Genomic DNA, 6,000 nt, shown 5'->3' with positions numbered 1-6,000 from the left:
TTTCTCCTGGACCCCGAGCGCCTGGCGCTCTCGGAGTGTCGAGGAGGCAGGTGACAGCCGCTTCCCAGGGCTGTTCCCTCCTGGCCCCGGGTCTCCGCCTTGCGGCCGCCCAAGTCCCCTGCCCCCACTCTGGAATTTTTTTTTTCTTTCGCCCAAACCTCCCAACAGGAAATAGTTTGAGTCACAATAATACAGAGGAGCTGCCACAGAGGCTACTCGCGCCCGCGCGCTCCCGTGGCAGCCTCCCGCACTCCGGCTCCCGGCGAGGCGCCGCCAGCGACGCACGCGGGAAGCGCAGGGGACACGGTCCCCGCCGACTCCGCGTTACAGCGGCTCAAGCACCGGGGAGAGCCGCTTTCCCTGCGCCAGATTCCACCGGCTGAGACCGCCACCCACCCCCAGGCGAGTACCCTCCTCCCTCTTCCTGCCTGGTCCCGGGAGCGCAGGGCAGACTGCCCTGGCCCTGCCGGTCGCAGCCGGCTGGGTTCCGGCGTCGCCAGCATTCCTTCCCCGCCCTGCGGAGACCTTTGCGGGGCGAAGCTCGGAGCAGGGGGGATTTGTGGAGTGTGGCGGGTAATGCAGGCGTGGGGTGAAGGGCAACGTGAGTTGATGATCTCACCAGAGCTCCCAGTGGAGTTCGGGGTGTTCTTTATTGGACATTAATTTTTTTCGTCTCTGGGGATGCTTGACTGAGTTTTGCCTCCCTTTTCCCCCGGGAGTGGGGACATCGCATCACAGGGTTTTTCTTGAGGAATCATCTAGAAGAGAGTTTGAGTGCGCATTTGGGTCAGCTACAGGTGCCTGGGAGCCACCCTCTGTCCCGGCAAGGTTTGGAAACTCTTTCACTTTCAGTTGAGTTTCTCTTTAGCCAGATGAAAAGGGCCTTTGGGTTTCTCTTGGCGGAGCCAGCCTTTGCAGTGTCTGGAAGGAGCAGGATATGGTGTATCGGATTTGTGCGGGCGGACGGAGGTGCTGGCTAGTTGAAGGACGGTGCCGGGGGTTAGAACTTGAAACTGCCACCTCTTGAGAACCTGACTCTATAGCCCTGGAGGTACTTACCTGCCCACGCACAGAGGGGATCTGAGCTCCCAGCACGGCGGAACTGACAAGAAGTTTTTTTTGTGTGTGTGTATGTGCGCGCTCGTATATATGTGCACCACTGCTGACCTGTTTGCAAGGGAGTGACTGAGCCTGTCAACTCCTGGGCTTGGCAGTTTTCAAGGTCTTGATTGCAAGGTTGTTCTATAGGGACTTCTCAGTCAAAACCGGCTTGGAGATCCTTGTATTGCATAAAGGCCATTGAATTCCAGAGATTCTTCGAGCTTGAGAAAGGTATTTCCAAGACTGTTGAGAAGTCTGCATCAGGTTTTTCCCAGGCCTAGAGGTGCGTGGCTACTGCTATCAAAGCCTTCTATCCAAGTTTCACAAAGCATTTTTACAAAGCCTGGTTGGTGGGTAAGTCAAGTCTTTAATAACCAATTCACTTGAAAGATATGTAATCAACCCCTTGCATTTCCTGGTGAGGAGACTGTGATTCTAGATGGTTTTAGACTGACGTTCTCTACTTCCAGGAGCTCTAGGGCTTCATGATCCGGCAGCACCAGCTCCCCCCACCTCCACCCAGTCTGTTAGAAATGCAGGGTCTCTGGCACCACTCGGCCCAGCTGAATCAGACTTTGCATTTAACATTATCCCAGGGGATTCACTTGTACATGAATGTCTGAGAAGTACAAGTATAGAGTACCCAGGAGTGAAATTTTCTGTTTATTATAAAGGAGTAATTTAAGTACATGGTTCTCTCCAGTCCTATATTTCATCTTAATTTTGCCAAGCAGGACAAACAATGAGCATTGCATGGATCATAGCTCCTCTACCCCAGAACGATAGGCTCCTTAGGCAAGATTTAGAAATATGGTTAGTGTACTGTCCTGTGGTGTTTTGCTTCTGGATACTTTTTTTTTAATCCCTTCCCTCCCTCCCCCCACCCACCCATGGCTCCCTCGTTTTCTTTAGGAGGCATGGGGACCCGGACCCCAGGCTTTCCATGTGGGAGGCCGATGCCCAATTGCTTGAGCCATATCCCCTCTCCCTGGATACTTTTTATTATATTTCTTGTAGGGCATGGAACAGATTGAATAAGAATGCAAAGTGAGAGTAAAATCATGTTTGCAGAATATGAACAAAACTTTTGGAAATTCCTGGGTCACTGTGGGTTGGGTGGACCGGGTGACAGGGCACTATCTATCTTCCAAGGCCTTAGAGTCCTTTCTTTTTAACAGACAACTGTAAAACCCTGGAGGGTTTCCTTTTTGTTTTGACTGTAGTGGAATGGAGCTAACCAGGGCTCAAACTGCTCTAATTAATTAAGCAGACATAACTGATAATATCTATCTCTGTGCTTTTTTTAACTGCTTTCATTTTAGGTGTGCTGTTTATATTGGATGTGGTTTTATAGCACTGACTCAAATTCATTTTTGAAAGTAGTTGAGGGAATAGTTAAAGAAAAATAATTGCTTGGTAAACAGTGAAGGGGTTTGTAGCAGGACTTTAGAAAGAAGGTGTGAAATTGTTTTTTAAAATACCCCAAACTGTTTTGTTTCTGCTTTAGTGTTAAATAAATCTAGTGGTCCAATTACATCATTTCTAGATAGAAATGTATTTGTATAACTTAGAAAAGACCTGTAGTGATCAAAGTTGTCTGCCTAAAGTTATCCAACTCCAACTTGTAGTTTTTTTTGTCCCCCCCCCCCCATCTGCTTTCTGTGCTCATTTGCTGTATGTTCTTCTGTGTCCTCTTCTATTCTTGTCAGCAGCACCGGCAATCTGTCTCTTTTTGTTGCGTCATCTTGTTGCATCAGCTCTCCCTCCGTGTGTGCCGCACCACTCCTCTTGCGCTGGGCGGCTCTCCTTACGGGGCGTACTCCTTTTGCGTGGGGCTCCCCTACGCGGGGCACACCCCCTGTGTGACATGGCACTCCTTGTGCACATCAGCACTGCGCATGGGCCAGCTCCACACAGGTCAAGGAGGCCCGGGGTTTGAACCGTGGACCTCCCATGTGGTAGGCGGATGCTCTATCTGTTGAGCCAAGTCTTCTTCCCTCCAACTTGTAGTTTGAGGACACTCTTTTCAGTGACAACATAAATGCTGGTTAACTAATAAAAATAGATTCCATTCATCATCTAAGAAAGTCATTGTTATAAATCAAGGATGTACTTCAAAATACATAAGTGGTTGGGGACATTGGGAAGATTTAATAAAAAGCCTAATAGTGGTAGCTCCTTCACATTCCTTCCAGATATTTTTTTCATTTCCTGAAGCCCCTTGACTTTTGTTGTGTCATGGCTTTCATCAGAATGAGGTTATCAACTTGTAGGAAGGAACTTAGAACTTCCTTTGATTGAAGAGTCCCGTTGAAATTGGTGATATTCAAAAGGACGAGCTTTGACAGAAAATTCTCCCTCTTTAGAAGATTCCTGCATTCACAGACTTTCAGAATATTTCCTTTTCTAGGAAGGCCAAAGAGAAAAGGTAGAGTTGAGTGATTCGCTTGGTGAGCAAATGTTATTTTGTAGTCGACACATGAGAAAAATTCCTTAGAAAGTGTCCTATGAATGGTTTTATTAGTGACCCAGTGTATTAGTCAGCCAAAGGGGCGCTAATGCAAAGTACCAGAAATCTGTTGGCTTTTATAAGGGGTATTTATTTGGGGTAAAAACTTAGCGTTATAAGGCCCTAAAGAGTCCAACTCAAGGCTGCTTTCTCATCAAAGTCAGTTGTCACGTGTTGAAGCAAGATAGCGGACAATCTCTGACTGGTCTCTCTGGCCTGCTTAGCTGCTCTGTTCTCTCTCGTTGCAAACTTTCAGGCAAAAGGCTCATCTCTCTTCCTGGAGCTTTAGCTGTTTGAGCCTTCTCATTTCTGTCTCATGGCAGGACTGAAATGACCAAGTTCTCTCCTCTTCTGTGTGTCTTCTTGAGTGAATGTCTGTTTTTCCCGGCCTGCCAAGGGGGTGGGGACAGACCTGAGTCACACCTTACTGACCTGATGGAATCAAAGCCCTAAATTGATTTTATTAAGCAAAACTTAAAATTGAATTTAATATAACCAAAGGCTGTCATACCCGGAGGAACAAACCAGTTTACAAATATAATCTTTCTCTTTTTGGGGGGGATTCACAAAAATAATCTCAAACTGCCACACTGGTGATAGCTTGGGGAATCACCTGGTGAGTGTAGTGAAAATGGAAAGTCTCCAACTACCCCAATCCTACTGAGTCCTACTCTCTACATTGGAATCTCTAGGTTAATTAGTAACTTAGGTGATCTGATACATAATGAGGTTTAGGAATCTCTAGAACAAACCATAAACAAAACTAAGATATTGAAAAATTAATCTGAAGTTACAAAAACACCACAATTTTATGTTAATCATAAGATAAAATTAATAGATTCTTTCCTAAAATTATGATGGCAAATCTAATCAACTCTTTTTTTTAGATTTATTTATTTAATTTGTTTATTTTTATTTATTTATTTCTCTCCCCTTGTGGCTTGCTTGCTGTCTGCGCTCTGTGTCCACTCGCTGCGCGTTCTTCTCTGTCTGCTTGTCTCCCTTTGTCGTGTCATATTGCTGCGTCAGCTTTCCACGGGCACAGGCCAGCCTGCCTTCACAAGGAGGCCCTGGGATGCGAACCCAGGACTCCCACATGGTAGACGGGAGCCCAGTTGACTGAGCCACAGCCGCTTCCCTAATCAACTCATTTTTATGTTATTCATCATTCTCAAGACACAAGGTTTAGAATCCTAAATGTCCAGAAAAACTTTACTGGGTTTCAATAAATGAAGGTGTTGGACCAGTTGAACATTTATTGAGTACCTATTGTGAGTCAGATATTTTCAGATATATCTCATCAAATACAATACAATAGCCTTTACAATAGCCTTGAGGGAGGTTTTTTTTTTCCCCTCATTTTACAGATGAGGAAACTGAAGCCATCTAGGGTTATTTTGCTGTAGACCATGGCTCTTTCCATATAGAATAATAGGTCCCTGCTTCTTGTGGAACATCAGGTACTGCACTAGGTCTTGAGACAAATAATAAGATGAGTCAAAACAAATAAATTCCAGAAGAGCAAAGGGCCCAAGAGCTAAAGTTTCTTTCTATGGTACCTTGGTGTAGCGACCAGTTAGATTATACTTGGCTAAAATGTGGATTATTGTACTGAGACCCATTCCTAGAAAAATCAAGTTATGGAATTCTCCTTTTTCAGTCTGGTCAGAGGTACCATCTCTGCACATCAGCCTGACTGCACCCACCTGGTACCCTGAGATGTTACACAGTGTAGAAGAAAAGACATAGGATTTAGGTGGCAGAGAACTGACATCCAGTTCTTCTGCAGAGAAGTGACATCCAGTTCTTCTGCCTGAACCTGAGTAAATCTCATAATCACAGCCCAGATATAAAATTAGAGGACTAATTATCTCCCTCCAGGAGTATAGTAGGGATTCAAAAAGACCTTATTTGAAAAACAAAACAAAACACAAAAAGACCATATTTGTAAAAGTGCTTATAAACTGGAAAATGGTAATAAAAGTTATCTCTTATCTTCATTTAGCAGAAATTTACAATGCAAAGGAGACAGAAAAAGTCACATATTTGAGGTACTTAATTAACACTTTTTAATTAACTGTGTCTGTAATTCTCCTATAGCTTTAGGCCATTTTCTTTTTCTTTTTAACACTTTCATTGAGACAAAATTAAATTCACATACCATACAATTCACCTATTTAAAGTTTACAGTCCAATGATGTACTAGTCAGGGTTCTCCAGAGAAGCAGAACCAACACAAAATACATATGTATGTGTGTGTGTATAGTCCCTGTTTGTCTTTTGTGGACCCCAGAAAATGTTCTTAAGCTAACCCATACCTGCACCTGTAAATGCAGGGTAGATAAGGCCTTTTGATTAGATTCAGTTAAGGGACCTTTTGAGTAGATCTC

At 44.7% G+C, this 6,000-nt stretch overlaps 1 protein-coding gene across 4 annotated transcripts in view; it reads left to right on the top strand.

The window, feature by feature from the left end:
- The first annotated feature begins 297 nt into the window (after positions 1–297).
- Positions 298–6,000, top strand: part of TJP2 (tight junction protein 2) — a 134,147-nt gene continuing 128,444 nt past the window's right edge. The window contains exon 1 of one of the 4 annotated variants that reach the window (XM_004454766.5): positions 298–402. The gene's annotated coding sequence lies outside the window, so the exon portion shown is untranslated. Of the gene's footprint in view, positions 403–808; positions 829–1,347; positions 1,456–6,000 lie in introns of those variants that run through there. The other 3 variants (XM_004454764.5, XM_071216685.1, XM_071216683.1) reach the window with 3 other exon arrangements.

This window comes from Dasypus novemcinctus, chromosome 8, assembly GCF_030445035.2.
Source record: "Dasypus novemcinctus isolate mDasNov1 chromosome 8, mDasNov1.1.hap2, whole genome shotgun sequence".
In the NCBI taxonomy this organism is placed as follows: Eukaryota; Metazoa; Chordata; class Mammalia; order Cingulata; family Dasypodidae; genus Dasypus; species Dasypus novemcinctus.
The sequence above is the reverse complement of the archived record's forward strand: the minus strand, read 5'-3'. Positions and strand labels throughout refer to the sequence as shown.